Source organism: Cupressus sempervirens, chromosome 5 (assembly GCF_028749045.1).
Source record: "Cupressus sempervirens isolate cs-2001-9-10 chromosome 5, ASM2874904v1, whole genome shotgun sequence".
NCBI classification, from domain to species: Eukaryota; Viridiplantae; Streptophyta; class Pinopsida; order Cupressales; family Cupressaceae; genus Cupressus; species Cupressus sempervirens.
The window spans coordinates 735,967,218-735,986,318 of NC_143122.1; the positions used below are offsets into that span (position 1 = coordinate 735,967,218).

The 19,101-nt window shown below is 33.9% G+C and overlaps 1 pseudogene; it reads right to left on the bottom strand.

The window, feature by feature from the left end:
* Nucleotides 1-17,869: 17,869 nt before the first annotated feature.
* Nucleotides 17,870-19,101, bottom strand: part of LOC149558045 (ATP synthase gamma chain 1, chloroplastic pseudogene) — a 72,430-nt pseudogene continuing 71,198 nt past the window's right edge.

Genomic DNA, 19,101 nt, shown 5'->3' on the forward strand with positions numbered 1-19,101 from the left:
CCATGGTGCTTGTAATCGATACCCAAGAATACTTTCAATCATTGCATTCCAATTTGTTGGACTTTGACTCATTATTATCATAAAGTTGGAATGTTGGAAAGGGTTAATACTTGATTATGTATATTCATCCCATGTGTGTTCCATGACGTTAATACTATTGTAACATTTTAAGATTTAATTTTGTGAATTTTTTCCTCATTTTGTACATGATTAGTTTGTTCAAGTGACATATGATGAGGTTGTCTGTACAATGTAATGATTGAGTTGAAGTGATTTATGAAGTGAAGGGCTATTTAATGTTGTTATTTAAATCTTGCATATTTGATGGCCATTTCCCTCTATTTTGTAGTCCTTTTTCACAACACTATTTCTAACATGGTGTTGTTCAAGTTCATGAATGATCACAATATCCATGACTATACAACAAGTGTTTATGTTTGATGCAAAGCCCTCCTATATTGCCCTAGGAACCACAACTCAACTCTAGGATTCTCTTGTATTATTGGAATCTACCAAAGGAATTAGACTCTACTAGGGTTCAAGAGGAGGTCTCTGACTTGGTAACATATTCCTACAACCATGTCTAAGAGGTTATAAATCAAATCTTCAGTTTGTCTTCTAAACACTCACATTGTTCACAATGCACCTAGTGTACCCTAGTGCCTCCAACATTCCAAAACTCGTCCTTGGCCTCATAACATGACCCCAATACCTTTGGTCATCTCAAAAAATCCCATATAACATGTTACAACTCCTTGCACACTCTCAACAACTCATCTGTTACACTTTCTCAATTTTGCCTCTTCTAGGCTTGTTCCAACTAACCCTTGCCAGTCACTAATTTGTTGTTTTTTCCAAACTTTCCCGCAGAAATTCCCAAACTATTGGGTGATTAAAATACACTTTTCATCACTCTAAAATATACTCCAAAACCAACTACACTTTTTTTCTAAAATATCACTCAAAATTGGCTATTTCAATCTGCCATTTAGGCCTAGTTTAAGGCCATTTACAAAGCAACTCACACTCCCTTGAATTTTGGAACTCCCATGACCCAAAAAAATCTTAAGAGACAATTAAAATGCAAGGATTCTTCTATTTTTTTGGTCTCATGATCAACTTTACAACGGTTTTTACAAAACCCTCCTTTCTAGCCCCTTTACCCTAGGGCTTTCTAGAAATCTTACTTTGCAACATCTCTAGAATCCCAAAATGGTTCAAACACGTTCACTTTGGTTATATTAGATGAATTCAAACATAAAATGCAACTCTTATTTGGAGAAAACACTAAATCCACCTTTGGAGCAATCACATACCCCTTTTTATGCACTCAAATTGCAGGGAAAACTATACATTCATTGCTCAAACTTCAAAACTCTTACATTATCAATCAATTTCAACCATCCAAAATTGTCTCCCACATGTGGGAATGAGGTTTTAAACTCATTTATACTCTCAAAACCAAATGAAACCTCCCTTTGGACCCCTTACATGACTCAATTAAGCCCATTTTGGCTTATATTGCCAATGTTGGCAATTTTACAAAATATTGTAGTTTTAGTGCCTTTTACATCTTTTAGAGGCTTTGATAGCCTTATTACATTATTCAATACATTTATAGGTCTTTTCTATCCACCCCTAACCTAGGATCAATCGAAATCCATTCGTAGTGACGTCTAGGTACCTTGTAGGCTCAATAATGCCATTAAGGCTTACATTAATGCTTTGATTATAATATGATCAATCTATGGTCAAAAAAAGATCAAATGTCCATGATTAAAATCATTACAAGTTTTAATGACCTTAGAAGGCCATTTGTCTTCCAATCCACCTAAGGATTGCTCATCTTGCCTCCTGCTTGGTGACCTTGGTGCTCATGCACCAGTGTTGGCCAACAATTGAAAAATTTGTGTTATCGATTGAGCTACTAGATCTTGTCATTTTTTATTTTTTTCCTTGAGAAAATTCATACAACTAGCATAGCTACTATATTTCAAAAGTTCTTCCTTATCCTTATCAATATTGGATTTGAGTGTAGTTTCAATAATTGGTAGCTTATTACCAAGAGTAGTCATCTCATAGAAAAAAAGTCTTCTAGCCTAATGTAGAGGATAGGGTGATGGACCCAAGTAACAACCCAAAATGAGAAAATTTGTAACAATGTGCCAAGTGACCCTTCTAGGTCTTGATGGGAAAATCCCACAAATAGTCAACTTTAGGATGTTTTTAGACTTTAATAGGTTTTTTCTAGCCTATGTAGCATGTTCCTATCAACATCTTTCAGTTTCCATACCGTGCAAGTCAAAATGCATAATTCACCCAAATGTTGTCAATGCATTTTCACAAGTTTGTGATAGCAGGAAGACAAAATGATGGATAACCTTTGATTTTTTCAAATGACTCCTTGGATAAATGATCTTTCTAGATACCCTTTATCCTTATCTCAAACATATGTAAGACTTATATGCAACTCCTTTAGAAAATATTTGAGATTCTACACATTGCCCTTGTTTTCATCAATGAAGCAATAGTGCATTTACAAAGCAACATATACAAATACTCAATGTATGGACTTCAAACTTTGTATAGGATCCTAAAATGACTTCAATCAGACAAATCCACTCTCAATTTTATTCTATGGGTTCCCTAACCCCAAAAGCCCCAATTCACTTTCTTAAAACCCTTGTTCTTAGGGCATCACCAATCTCACACTTGCCAAGCCTTCTTTGACTAATTCAAAATTTAGAAATCTATGTTTTATCATCATAAAAATTAATCAACTCACAAACAATGCCCTCCTTACGGAAAATCTCTTCCTAATTGACTATCCCCTCCAAATAACCCTTGTTTTCACAACTTTATTTGATTTGGTGGCCACCAATCTCAAGTTATATTTTCATTTCATGGTTAGAAATATTTGTAGAAGTTAGATAAATTGAATTCCATGAAGAAATAGTGAGCATTTCATTGAACGACCATGATTAGATGCAAAAAATTGTCAAAATGCTTAGAAATAAGACAGCTACAGCCAACGGTATAAAAATTTGATGAACAAAACTTCAAGTTTGTAAGCTAAACTAAGTAAAGAATCTCAAAAAATATCTGCTAACATGTTGCCAATCATTCCAACATGTGGAAGCACTCACAAAGAAAAGAGATCTTTAAATTACTCTTGAAACCAAGCACTTTCCTTCTATATTTCTGACACAGTCCATACAATCTATGTTTACGGTCCATACAAAACAAATATTTATAGACTTGGGAGATAGAAACTAACCCCCTTAACCAACTCCAACTAGTTTCACTTCCTATTTCCTCATAAAATTTAAACTATGGAGTTTCCATCCAAAATGCCCATGTAGCCGTTACATTCAAGATTTAAATTTTTAAACTATTAAACTATGTTTTTGAAGACCTTTTTGAATCTTTTAACTTAGAAAATGACATGCTAAGGTTATGATAACCTATAGGACCCTATCAAAGGACTCTCCTACCCTATGAAATCCCTAGATACTATTCAATGGCTCAACTACAACTTTTCCAACATTGAAATCCATCAAGACATCATACAACATTATGACTTTTTTATGCTTTCAAATGCCATGATTGGTTCAAGGATTTCCCAATTGACTCTAGGAGATTCTCCATGACCTCTGTGATAACTTGGACCTCCAATGTGCCTCTGATAAACATATGATGCTCCTACATCACAGCCTAAGCTTCTCTTGAAACTTGTTTTGTAGTTCTTAATTTCAAAATAGATACAACTTTTTCATTCTAACATGTAGGCACAAATCTCATAATTTTACTCATGTTCATCATCATTGCTTAATGGTGTAGGGGAACCAAGGTTATGCTATGAAGATACATTCATTGAAGACACCAAGGACTAAGGATCCAATGGACTTCTAATATAGGGAGACTCTACCCTACAAGTGGACTCCACTTCACAAGCTCAACCCTCAAACTTAGGGTACTCAAACAACTTGGATCAACACTTAGGAACTACATTCCACTAGTAGGCCTAAAAAGGAAAATACTTCTTAAATGGTTTCAACACTCAACTTTTTAGATGGAAATGGTTATTATAGACTCAAACCAACAAGAAAGATCTCAAACTTGAGGTTTCTCAACACTCAACAATCAAATTTCAAAACTGTTACCAACACTTCCTACTAGGAAAATTTCTAGTTTTAATGGTCAAACTCCCAAACCATAAAAAGGACCCCATGTTATTTTTGCATTTTTAAATACTCTTCAACATCCCTTAAGAGATTCCAAAAGATTAACCAACAACTCGGCTCCAGAATCAAGTTATGCCCACTTTGTGTCACAGTCCTAAATGGTCAGTTTAGGCTGGGTTAAAAGGAAAACATAAAAAAATGGGTTCATAGACTTCTACACCCTTCACTTGAGTTAGATTAATTAGTTTAAGAGCCTGATCCTTCTTTTTCCTTCAAATCTAGACAAGACATAACATTATGTTCAGTCTAGGGCTTGCTGGTAAAAATAGATGCCATTCTCCTACAGCCCTAAATCTCTTCCATCTTAAAGAACTCTCTCCTAACTTGTATTCCACAAAGTGACATTGAAATCCCACAGTGGATTTGCAAGTTAGGATTCCATCTTGCTAAATCTCTCAAATTTGGAGTAAATCTGACCTACCTACACTAAAACTGATATAACCCTTTTTTTAACAAGATCAAGACCTCAAACCAATTGAAATGCAATCCTAACTCAACCCCCTATCCAAAAATATAAAACTTGTACCTCCAACAATCCGTTGAAGCCATACATAATTGAAAAAATGGTAAAAAAAGCATAAAATCTGAGTTTTTTATTGACCAATGTTGTCCACCATCTGTATAATGACCTTTTTCACATGTGGGGTTCTTAATTACATGGGTTTGAGTAGTTATAACTTCCATTTGGATGGTTGGAACACCATACAACCTCATGTTCAGTTTGACAACTATTATTTGCAAAAATTGCTCTTAGCAACCTTTTGCATTTTGCAATTTTTTACACTTTTCTACAATTTTTTGCACTTTTGTAGGTTGGTTTAGTGGTTTTGAGTCTAAAATAATAATTTGGAATGATTAGGATTCATTTAGGTTGGTGGTTAGTTGAAATTCCAAAAAGTGCAAAAATTGCAAAGTTGCATTAGCAACTTTTGCAATAATTTAGCAACTTTTAGGAAATAACCATAAAACTATCTATATTCCTATATTCCTTTGAGTTTTTACTATTGCCAAAACTTTTCTAAGTCATAGAATAGGAATCAAGTGAAAAATGTAAAAATTGCACTTTTTGTGCAAAGTTGCATTGTTGAAAGTTATAAAAGTTGCTCAAATTTGCAACTTAGTGCAAAAAGGGTTGTGTGATCAAACAGTCTGCTCCATTAGCTCCAGCTGGCTGGGTAAACCCTATCACTAACCTTTTCCTATCCCCTTTAGTGCTCAAACATTCTCAAGCATGCCAAACGAAATGTCCCTAAGGGTCGCTAAATGCCATAGGGCTGCGATCTTTGACCGGGCATATCTCAGAGCTCATGTTAGGTATGGATGTAAATTTAGTTCCTACAGGACCGTGTTGCAGAGACCTACAATAACCTCTCTCACTTTTTGGATATGACACTTCGTATTTATTTTACAATGCCATCTTAGGTGATTCTGAAACTTGCAGTATTAGCTAGTACAAAGTTGCCAACTGCCAAATCTCTCTCACCTTTCATCATGGGATTGAACTGTCTACTCTATTAGCTCCAAGTGGCTAGGTAAACCCTATCCCTAACCTTTTTCTATCCCCTTCAGTACTAGAATGCTCTCAGGCATGTCGAACTAGAATGTCCTCAAGGGTTACTAAATGCCATAGGGTTGTGATCTTTGATGGGGCATATCTCGGAGCTCATGTGAGGTATGGATGCAATTCCAATTCTTACATGACCGTGTTGTAGATACCTACAATAACTTCTCTCACTCTTTTAGAGATCACACTCTATTTTTATTTTACAATGCCATCTCAGGTGATGCTAAAACTTATAGTATAGGCTAGTACAAAGCTGCCAACTGCCAAATGTCTCTCACCTTTAATCATGGGATCGAACTGTCTACTCTGTTAGCTCTAAGTGGCTGAGTAAACTTTTTCCCTAACCTCATTCTATCTCCTTTAGTGCTGAAATGTTCTCGGGCACACCGAACCGAAATGTCCCTAGGGGTCACTAAATGCCATAGGGTTCTGATCTTTGATGGGGCATATCTCAGAGCTCGTGTGAGGTATGGATGCAATTCTAATTCCTACAAGATGGTGTTGCTGAGACCTACAATAACCTCTCTCACTTGATTGAGATCACACTCTATTTTCATTTTACGATGCCATCTCGGATGATATTCAAACTTGCAGTGTTGGCCAATACAAAGTTGCCAACTACCAAATCTCTCTCACCTTTCATTGTGGGATCGAACTGTCTACTCAATTAGCTTTGGGTGGCTAGGTAAACCCTATCCCCTTCAGTGCTCAAACATTCTCAAGCATGCTAAACCAAAATGTCCCTAAGGGTCACTAAATGCCATAGCACTGTGATCTTTGACAGGGCATATCTCAGAGCTTACGTGAGGTATAGATGTGATTCTAGTTCCTACAGGACCATGTTGTGAATACCTACAATAACCTCTCTCAATTTTTTGAGATCACACTCTATTTTCATTTTTTGATGCCATCTTGGGTGATGCTGAAACTTGTAGTATTGGTCAGTACAAAGTTTCCAATTGCCAAATCTCTCTCACCTTTCATCATGGGATCAAACTATCTACTCCATTAGCTCTGAGTAGCTGAGTAAACCTTATCCATAACCTCATTCTATCCCCTTCAGTGCTAGAACATTCTCGGGCATGTCGAATTGGAATGTCCCTAAGGGTCACTAAATGCTATAGGGCTATAATCTTTGATGGGAAATATCTCGGAGCTCATGTGAGGTATGGATGCAATTCCAATTCCTACACAACTATGTTGTAGAGACCTACAATAACCTCTCTCACTTTTTTAGAGATCGCACTCTATTTTTATTTTACAATGCAATCTTAGGTGATGGTAAAACTTACAGTATTGGCCAGTACAATGTTTTCAACTGCCAAATCTCTCTCACCTTTCATCGTGGGATCGAACTATCTACTCTGTTAGCTCTGAGTGGCTGGGTAAACCCTATCCCTAACCTCATTCTATCCCCTTTAGTGCTGGAACATTCTCGGGCACACCAAATTTGAATGTCCCTAAGGGCACTAAATGCCATAGGGCTATGATCTTTGATGGGGCATATCTCAGAGCTCATGTGAGGTATGGATGCAATTATAGTTCCTATAGGATGGTGTTGTAGAGACCTACAATAACCTCTCTCACTTTATTGAGATCACACTCCTTTTTCATTTTATGATGCCATCTCGGATGATGTTGAAACTTGTAGTATTGGCTAGTACAAAGTTCCCAACTGGCAAATCTCTCTCACCTTTCATCATGGGATTGAACTATCTAGTCCATTAGCTCTATCTCCAACCTTGTCCTATCCCCTTCAGTGCTCATAAATTCTCTGGCAATCTCGAACATTCTCCACTACCCTAATTACAAACACTTTCAAGTTGTTTAGGAGTCTTTAAGACCTTCAAAATTGACTTGTACCTTTTTATGCCAACTTCAAAAACAAGAAATTTTATTACATTAAATCTAGGCATTATCTTTCAAAATAAAGTTATTAGCATTCTTATTCATCCCCATCCAAAGTTTCGAGAAAGGTCTTGGAATAATTTGTGCTGAAATGTAAACTTAATTTAAATAGTAACCTTATGCAAATTCAAGGTTGACATTGTCCATGAACAAAACATTGCTCAATCAACGTTGTCCTCTCCGATTTGGATTTCTCCCTTGTCTACCAAATTAATCTACAAAAAATCTCAAAAAATCCTAATCATTCTCAAATTGATTATGTTTGAGAAGGGTACATTGCACTCACCTTCAATGTGTGAATATCTTTGTAATGATAACATTGCTCTCATAAAAGCCATAATATTGAAACCCAATGAATGCATGAAAATACCACATTGTAGGTCATGTTTCTAATGGCTTCTTGTTTACTCATTTATTTTTTATTCATTACACATCCAAATTGTCACCAACTCTGTAACTCTCTATCCTCCACTAAAAACATCAAATTGGTAGAGGAAACTCATTGTTTTGTGTTGTTTGTCATGACTAGGGATGATAAGAGTATGAGTAGATATAAAATATTTTCTACAAAATATAAATATATTCCTATGTGACAATGGATAATCAATATTGACTAACTTTAAAGATGTTAAGAAAAAAAGAAATTTAGTTTAAAACATTGATAAATTGTTAATGAAGGTAAAATATTGAATGGACTTATATCAAAGGTAGTGATGTAAAAATAGAAGATATGAGTCAAAGGGGGAGAAATGAACTATTGGCAAATGCTACTTAGGGAGAGAAGTGTTATAGTTAAGATATGAGTCAAGTAGAGACATGAAGTAGAGAATTGTTGCAAGGAGGAGATGAAGGGTTTATTTATTCTATGAGTATTTTCATAAGGGGGAATATATAATAGAAAAAAGTGGAAACATTATTGTGTTTCATCATAATTTGAAGATGATAAATATTGGTGAGTAGAGGAGGTTTGAGGCCATGCACCAATTCATGCACCCATTGTCTAGTAATTACTTTGAAAACCAAAACTAGTGTGACCTTATTAGGTCTATGTACTTTACATGGGTTAGGTGCTACAGGAATGGAATTGGGAATCTAGGCTTTGGAATCTTAAATAAATTTCAAAAGGGTGTCTAAATCTTCCCATAGAATAGTTAGATTTCAACCTAAGAGGAATTTAAGTCCAAAAAATTAGAGTAGGAGACCTACAAGGAATTCTATGATAGTCAACATTTTGTATTGTATGACAATTAGAGGGTTAAACCAAGAGTTGATTCTCAATCAGTTCATCATAAGGAAGGTGTCCCAATAGAAACTTGGGGTTGGTGATGTCATTGGTGAAGAGTTATAGTTATTGGCTTGGAATAGGGCTAGTATCCCTAAAACAAAAAGGTGCGTGATCTTGATTGGAGAAGTACTCACCTTGGAGGAGTTCACAAATGACCCTATCACTTTGGATAGGCCACAAAAATGATATCCTAAAGGAGTAAGATATTAGGAAGGCCAAAAGTTTAGTTTGGTAGATTAGGAAGAAGAAAGTGCTTAAACCTCACTTCTTGCTCAACATATCTACATTAGTGAGGGGGAGATGAAGAGAATAAATAGCTACATAGATATGGAAAAAATAGAAATATAAAAGGGGGGCGGGGGGGGGGAGGAATAAGAAAAAGTGAGATACAAGATAGAGTTAGATACAAGGATAACATGAGCCAAAACTACCAAATTGCAGTGCTTGAATCCTTCATTAGAAAATTGACACCCAAATTTGAATACGAGTCTACAAAATAGCATGTTCCTTCCACTTGTCATACTCTTTTATTTCCTTTTAAAGATGTTGTATGATTTTCCATAACATGCAATGTAAATTCGTTAACAAGTATAGCTCCCTCTTACAAGTATCTTATGTGTCATCTTAGAATCGTCCCACTCTAATGTCAAATATCTCTCTTTCTTATACATCACAACTATTTATTAAACTTTTATTTTTACCTTAATCCATTTACTATAGAATAATAACAACACATTCCAATCAACTGGTGATTATATTACAATCATTGATGTATGAAAACACATAAAACTATCAATGATTATGTTACATTTATGATTTTTAAAGTGACTTGTTTTGCAAATAATCCATCTTTTCTCTACTATCTCTGACATTTTTCAATTGATGATAAAGAATAGTGGTTATGTATTGAAGATCGACAAGCTAATTGTGTTTTTTCTTCTTGTCTATATTATTTTTGTAACAATGATTTTTTCTTCTACACAAACTTTGTGACTACTTGTGATCAAATTTTTATCTTATTTTTAACATAAATGTTTAGAGAACTTTTGATCTAATTTTTTTGGATAGAGTAATTTTAAACTATTGATTTCTTTAATGGAGCTCCTAATAAATCCCAAGGTTCTCATTTAGGTGACCAATTACCAAGAGGTCCACGAATATTTCCTAATAAAGTTTATTGCCAGGAGGTCCTAATTGATCTTGACTAATAAAGTTTATTGCCAATCAATATTGTATCAAAAAATCAAACAAACTAGGTATTGAATTAAACTTGATAAACAAATGATAGAGAAGGAAAACTTTAAACATGAACAAGATCATAAATCATATGAAAATGACATATTGCAAATGATTAACTTATGCTTAAACAATGATAAATTTTATTGTTAATCAATATTCTATCAAAGTTTTGAATAGATTAGGTATTGCATTTAATGTCATACATAAACATATCTAATTTAATGTCATACCTACACATATGTAATTTAATGTCATAAACGAACATATCTAATTTAAACATGAACAAGATCATAAATCATATGACGATGACATAGTACAAATGATTAACTTATGTTTAAACAATGATAAAGTTTATTGTTGATCAATATTCTATCAAAGTATTGAATAGATTAGGTATTGAATTTAATGTCATACATAAACATATCTAATTTAATGTCATACATGCACATATCTAATTTAATGTCATACATGAACATATCTAATTTAATTTCATACATGAACAAACATATAATATAAAATGATAACCAATAATGTCATGTACATTAACAAACACATAATATATTATGATAACCAATAATGTCATATATGAACAAACATATCATATATTAACCAATAATGTCATAATTCAAATAATGTCATACATCAAATAAATGTCATACATCAAATATAGAATGTCATATACATGAAATGTGTATTGAATATGTCCATTGATGTCTATATATATACATGTCTAGATCAACTATATCTTTTCGAAACAAGTCTCTCGACGTCCTCTACTGTCGTGTGCAGGGAGACGGTGGAGATGACAGGGTCCTCCTGACATGCTCACTTGATCTCTTGTTAAGGCTCTTCTCCAACTCCAACTGATATAAAGAAAGTAGATATGAATAAATATTTATTATACGTTGAAATCAAATATATGCACACACAAAATCAATTATTTTCTTATCGCCATCAAATAGTCACTCTGTAATTGCACCTCGAATGCTTGTGGATGATCAAGCATGATGAGACCCTACAAAAATTCAATAAATATAATCACTTATAAATAACATTAGAAATTTTGAGACTAACTATTATAAATAACAACTAAAATGAAGAAAATTCTTTCATACCTCCATCAATGGCTGTGAGCTAACCATAGTTGCAGACACTCTACTATCAACAGACTGCCATAGATGAGGAGGTGTGTTTGACATCATGAGCTACATGTCATACAATACACGTTACATCTAACATGAAACAACTATACCTATGTGAAGCTCGTACGATGTCTATGCTCCGAGTCTATAGTAAAGGTTGAGGGTCCTATGGAGAATTGATGCACATGCATAATTTTTTTTGTCAATCCTTAATATGATTACATAATAAATATATGTATTAATTAAAATGATTAAATAGATACATACCTCTCCTTGAAGGGACAAAAAATGGGCCTCGAGGATCGCTACTAGGCCCAGCAACACTCTAACCCTGAATTTTGAAGAATGTCAATAGATGCTAATTAATTAATCATTCACTATACATATGAAATTTCATCAAATTAGTAAATTATAATTGTAATTTACATGTGTGTCAATGCCAAATGTGTCATTCAGGAACTGATCGGTGACAAGCCCATCATCTACACCATCTCCAGCATTAGTGCTAAATGTGCATAGGGATCTGCATGAAGTGTACATGTGACCATGATGCACATAAGGCTCCCCCTCAACTAATGGGCTAGTGGAATGGATTAGGGTCTACATCTAAGCATTAATGGTCCCTAGAGCGATGGCCTCTACATGTTCCTTCACAACTTAAGGAATAGTCACATGCTTATATTGTGGCTTGACCATAGGTTCCCTAACTACATTAGGGTCATGATGTGCTCCCAGCCTCTCAAATGATGACCCCTCACCTCTACCCTAGGAGTCTAATATATCAAAATAATTGGGGATCTCCCTAATGACAAACTCACAATATAATTTCTTCAAAAAGTACATGGGGACCTCATGATTGTTGCAAGGAGGGGCATCAAAAACCATCCACCATCTATCCCAAAAATTATTTCTAATAGCATCGTGTATGCACCAATGGATGGGGAATCATTTATTACACTCTCTAATAGTATTTTGCTCATCGGGTTTTCTAAATAATGCACATATACTACCTTTTGGCATTTCTTTTTTTTTAACATCTTCATATGAAAATTTATTTGTGTAAAATATTTTTTATTCATCCCTCTTAACCTGCCAAATATCTAACTAACCACTAACTAAGGCTATCTAGGTGTTAATGGATTCGAGGGATGATGCCAATTGAGCCCTCATTGGATTGGTTTGTCTGGATTCTTTCAACCGAGCAATGAGTCTTTCTAGTTCAATTTTGCCTCTCTCCATTTCATTTATTATATTTTCTTGTGTGACTGGAAAAGGTCTTGCAATTGGTTTGGGTTGTCAAATTTGTTGTTCTTCTTGATGAGGGTTTTGGTTTTGAGGTTCTTGAGGGTTTTGAGGTTCTTATGGATTTGCCAGTTGATTATGGACATTTCTTGATAAAAAAAAATCAATTGAAATCCAAATAAATAAACAAATCTAAATGAAATTTGTAAAAACATTACAAAACAATATAAAAAACCTACAAAACAATATGAAAAACATAGCAAACAATGAAAAGTTAAGTTCATATCACTTATGGCATTGTCGTGGGTGCACTTGTGGTCTTGGATTTCATCAGCAAGATGGCATTTTGGCAAAGGATGGTGAAAATGTTGGATTTTTAAATCACGTACACACTGCTCTCTATAGGAATAGCAAAAATGCTGATGAAAATGATGAGCTGCAAGTGTGCAGCTCATCATATATAGTTTTTTTATTTTTCTAATAGTGCGTACATGCTATTGGAAACAGAAAAAAATAAACTTGTCACCTTTTTGGCACCACAACTCGGTGCATATGCCCTACTATTCCTTGAGAATATAATCATCATTGAGTAGAATGAGGAAAATGAACATCCAATGGTTTCACAGACTCAGACTCTATTAATATATCTCTTGTGAATTTAATCTTGCCAGTTTTGTCGCCACTCCTTAGAGGAGGACTAAAGAAAAGCCACGTAAAGAGTCTATGCATCAACCTCAAGGGGAGAGTAGACCCCTTACTCTTACCAAATGCTAGCACATCCTTAACCAATTCATCTAGAATAATTTCATTATCCTTAGGCACCACAGGTGTCAAGTATTTATACTTATGTGTTGAGTTATGCTTTTTGTGTTTTCTTTCATCTTAGATTTTATATAAAATTTTCATGCAAAATCTTTGAGCTACTCATATGTTTGGAATTTAAGACAATTGGATCTCTCCATTATTTGTCTATTTTAAGTGATAAGTAAATTATTAATTGTTATGCATAGGTGTTAGGTTGTCTTTGTTTCTTTCTAGTTAAATGCATATCCTTAAAAATCTAAATAATTTGTAAAGACAATCTAATACATAGAAAATTAAAAAGAGAAATGCTAGGGTAGACATTTCAAATAATTCACAATCCATTTGACAACTTAAGATTACCTATAGGAAATATGAAATTATAAGTTCTCAAAATCCCTATTTTTAAAATTTTCTTTTTATATTTACAACTTAATATAATTAGTAGATATGTTTGTATATACTAATTCGATATATATTTGCATATACACAATATAGTCTATATTAATAAGAGAATATATATTCTAAAATAAGAGGATATTTTGTGTATGTATTTCATTGATATGCTAAATTTTTTTATTCAATTCAAATTCTCTCTTGTTACAATTTTCCAGACAATTGATGGCAAAGTGCGATCGAAAGTATTATTAGAATTTTTGGCATGTGCAATTGAAACTAGAAACACTAAAAATAAGTTATAAGTTACAAAAATGAAAACTTTCCCTTTATTATTTAAGTTGCAGCTCTCTATGTTGATGAAATTTTAATTTTTTAAAGGGGGATATAACTAAAAAATCAATGTTTTTTAATATACTGCATCCAAAAAAAATAGGGAAAATTTATTTCACTTTTATTATGTTTGCACATATAAACTTCAAAAGTAACATTTATTGTGCATATATTTATGACATATTATATTACACTCCCTGTCAATCCTTTATGCATCAAGACACATCTTGAGAAGTCATCATTTCGTAACCTTAGATGGGAAATAGTGTGTGATCTCATTAGAGATGTGGTAGGAAAACCACTTTTAGCCTTCGCAGTCAATTTTGTTAGAAATGGAAAAAGAAATATGTAAATAAGCAATACCAGGAAAGAATCTAAGCGAGTTAATGCATGAAAAGATATTACCATAAGATAGGAGAGAGAAAGCTTCAAGACCCAACACCATGAGACAAGATATTTGAAAAGGGGAAAGCAAAGAAAACCCCTTGTGACATTATGAATGAGGCCTGAAAAGCCTAAGAAGAGAGAGAGAGAGAGAGAGAGAGAGAGAGAGCAATCTCTCATACAATAATTGAGAAGAGGAAGAAACCTCATCAGTAATGAGAGAGGAGGGTCATCTCTTAAATAGAGATTAGAGAGAGGAGTTAGAATGTAACTCCCATGTCTATGAATGCCACCATTCACAAGTGTCTGAGACCAAGTGTGAGATTCCTCTTAAGGAGGAGTAATCTAAATTACAAATTACAATAAATAATTTTCCCCACATATTCCACTAGAGGACAAAATAAGATGTAGTGGAAAAAGGACAAAAAAGAAATAGATTAGGATACCTTGGCTTATATCCTAATATATATTATAACAATAAAGAAAGGAGGTCTAACCTTGGTTTATAAACACACCAAGGAAAGATTAAAACTTCTAACACCTCCCTTTAATCTTTACTTGGGGAAATTACATCAAAGGGTATTAAACCCATAATTTACAACAATCTACAACTTAATTTTCAATATGAAGTAATTTGATTGTCTTCAAGACATATGGTATATTTGCAGATCCAAGAGAATTACATGAGTCTTTTGAATGTGATCAAGTGGAAGCTTAGACACATCTTCATATGTCAAAAATCGAGAAGGTTCCTCGATGGATCACCTGGAAAATAGTAGAGAATAAAAAACAAGACAACTATCCACAAGTAGAATTACATTGAATGGAGACGTTAGTTAAAAAAATGAAGTTATAATAATTTAATTAAGGAGGAACTAAGAGAGATGAGGATAAATGAATATTTTCACCAACATGCAATGGAGTTAACATGATATCTAAAATAAGTCATAAGCTCAAAATGATCATAATAGATGCAATAAATCTCTCATGAAAGGTACATACTAATGCACAAATGACCACAGACAAGGCCAACTAATGACACCTACATCAACATTGCGTCAATCACATGGATATAGATAGTCCACTAATGATTCATCCCACTACAAGTGAATAGGTCATGACTCCATCACCTACATGACCCACGATCTAGGCAATAAAGTATGCAGAACATTATCACATTGTATATTTATCAAAGAAATATAAGAGAGACACTAATAAATAAGTAGAACATGTGCCTCAAGCACCAAATAATTCAAGTTACATTTTTTCCAAGAATGATTTCCGATGTGGACAAAAGGAAGGGTTTATGAGGAGTAACAACATATTGATTTCAAATAAGAAATCCATCATGGACAAGCAACATCATTGCCATGAGGAAAAAGATCAACATGGGTCAAGGTGTAGGAAATCATACCATGAATAAATCACAACTAGGAGCATACACCAAGGAGACAAGGAGTTTGGAATGGGAAATCCCCATAAAATATCATCCTTGCATTGAGGAAAAAAGTGGAACAAATGGAGGGAAACTCCATTGAAGTAAGTGCACACCAATTATAGGTTGGAGGGATACTCCATGGGCCAGATAAGGCAACTATGAGTTAGTTTAAAACTATTGGGTCCACCATAGTTAACCTTGAAAAATTTGGCTCCTGATGCAACTTACGCAAAATCAAATAAAAATCATATAAACCAATGGTATAAAACCATAAACTACTACCATGAGCATAAAGAGATGCTATAAAAGCATAAAACTGCAACTATCTATAGATAGATCAATAGAACATAGTAAAATTAAATCAAATCATTAAATAATGAAGGCAATAGTGTAAGATAACCCATAAACCTGAATAATTTGAGATAAATAAGAAGTATTTGGAAGAGTAATAAGCATAAATTATTAGATATCAGTTAAAATATCCATGCAAGGTGATTAAAAGTGTGGATATAGAAAGGATGGGCCCACCAAGGAAAATATATGAAAGAATAAAAACAAGTATCCAAAAAAGAAATTGAATAAATCAAGAAAATGGTTAGAGAGATATGAACAAAGAAAGGATTGAGAAATCAATTAGTAATAGTGAAGTTAGTTTAAAGTGCAAATCAATTTAACAAGAAAGTTAGTTTAACAAAATGTTAAACAATGATTAAGCAAGAAGCTTATTTAAGGTTTCAAACACCATAATTCAAGGATACGTGGTTTAGAGATACATATATGTGGAATCATATTGAGTTTTGAATCAATAAACACTATTCATTTGTAACTTATATGTGGTTTAAACCACATTGAAATACACTTGTAAATTTATAAGACAAAGCTATGATCTAGCTATATTGAACTTATACCAAGGAGTCACCTAAACTTTCCATAATACTCATAAAGAAAATTTTGTTTGAAAAATTATAATTTAGTAAAAGAATGACTTTGATTTCTTTTGATCAATCTTTAACAAAAAAAATACTCCCTTTGTTTAAAAGAATTATCAAAAAAAAAAAAAAATTTGTAATAAAATACCCTTCTAATTTAAATTAAAAAAATACTATTAAATTTCTAAATTAATGATAATTACAAATATTTAAAAGTAATAATAAGAAAAAGAAAACTAAAAGCCTTACCATTTATAGTAGATAGCTCTAGCACAGAGACTATCGCGGTGGGGGGGTGCCATGATGCCATTGAAGATATCGTTGAGCACGAGAACAACAAAATTCAGTTGAGCTCTAACGAGGGTTTCATGGTGCGAATCATCACACTTTATGGCCTCGTCGAAATGCCATACCAAGCCGTCAAAAATTTCCATCAGTTGCCTCAACCTAACATCAAATCACTCAAAGTCTCACTGAAAAACATGTTGAAAGCATCGTCCCTGACTCCAACAATCTTATCACTGGGCATTTGTGATCTTCTTGGTGTTCTTAATGGAGTCTATGTGCTATCTTAGCGTCTACAAATCATAGAACACCAGGGGACCTCTCCACACCGTGCACCCACCTCGCTTGACCTTGCCCTTAAACTCTATCCCATATCTATTGCCTCCACTCGCTAGGCATGGTGATAGATTTAGCTACTAGATGCATGCCATGATCTTCATACTTCTCTTTGACCTTTGCCTCTCCGACGAGGATCCCCCTATTCGTATGACATTGTAATCTGGGACTCGGAGGGCTTGGATGTGGGGATTTGGTCAACGAACAATCGGTGTTGGAGGGTAATGGGAGGAGGATGAGGAGCTTGTAGTGGATGAGAAGAGGTTATCTATTCTTCGATTATATTAAAGATCAAAAACATGGAATTGAGTCCCTAATCCAGAAGAAACAAAGAAAGCCCAAATTAATTGAGTGCATTGGCATCGGCAACGATCTCTAAGATTTCTCTCGTAATCTTGGCCTACTGAGCCCTATTGAAGTAATAGAGACCGACTTGGTGAGATCTTCAGCATTGCCACTCGTGCAAGTCATGGCATTCATACGAGAAGCAAGCTCACTGGCAAGGGACTCCTGAAGCGCATGGAGGATCTAGCTGTTCAGATAAAGCGCCAGTAGGGCATCCAAGATTTCAACCAGATCTTGCTCAAATTGTACCATGGAAACTCCAGGGTGGGAGTCCTCACAAATTTTCTCTCCATCATCAATTTACCCTCTTTGGTAGTAAACCTAAACATCTCATCCTCTGCCATATCCACAAAAACACGATTAATGTCAGAGACCTTGCCCAGAGGGGAAAGGGGCAAGAGCATGTGAATAAAAGGATCTGATTTTATCAATGAAACAAACTTGGTATAAAGAAGCTCCACCTTGTCGACCTTCATCAAAAATCGCTTGAGCCTCCTTTGTAAGTCTATTAAGAATAGTGCAATGATTCCAAGAGCAATAGAGCAATGATACAAAACACAGTGCATGCAAGGCATGCGGAAATAAAAGTAATGATTAAGCAATTAAAAAAATGCAAAATGCACAAAGAGAATGAACTATCATTCATATTACGACATGCAGAGATAAGGAGTTAGAAATAATAATTGCAAAGAGAATATTCTAAACCTGCAAGAGACAAAATTAGAAACTTAGAGAGTGTAGTTTCAAAAAAAAATGATTAGATAAAAAATGATATTAAAATTTTTTAATTATAATATTAGAAAAGAATCAATATTATTATCAAAATGAAAAGGATAATATTTGAGATTTTGATTTATATGAAATGATAAAAGATAATAATAATAATTTAGCACAAATTTCGATAAAAAAGATTTAGAATGAACTTAACTAACAAGGTAAGGGGAGGTACTAATTTTTTTACTAAATTAAATTAGTTTAAAAAAATGAAATATATTAGAATAAACTCTCTCAACAATATACTAGATTGTACTAGAATATATTATTAAACTAGGAGTGTGATATCTTTAAATTTACATTATTTTCTTTATCAACAATATATGAAAACCTACACAAATTAGAGCAAAACAAGAGTTAATCGAGTTTGGTGGTAAACCAGCCAAACCCAAAAAAAATTAATTTCTTCCAACTTAAGAAGATTAAAAAAGAAATTAGAAATGGAAAAAGAAATTA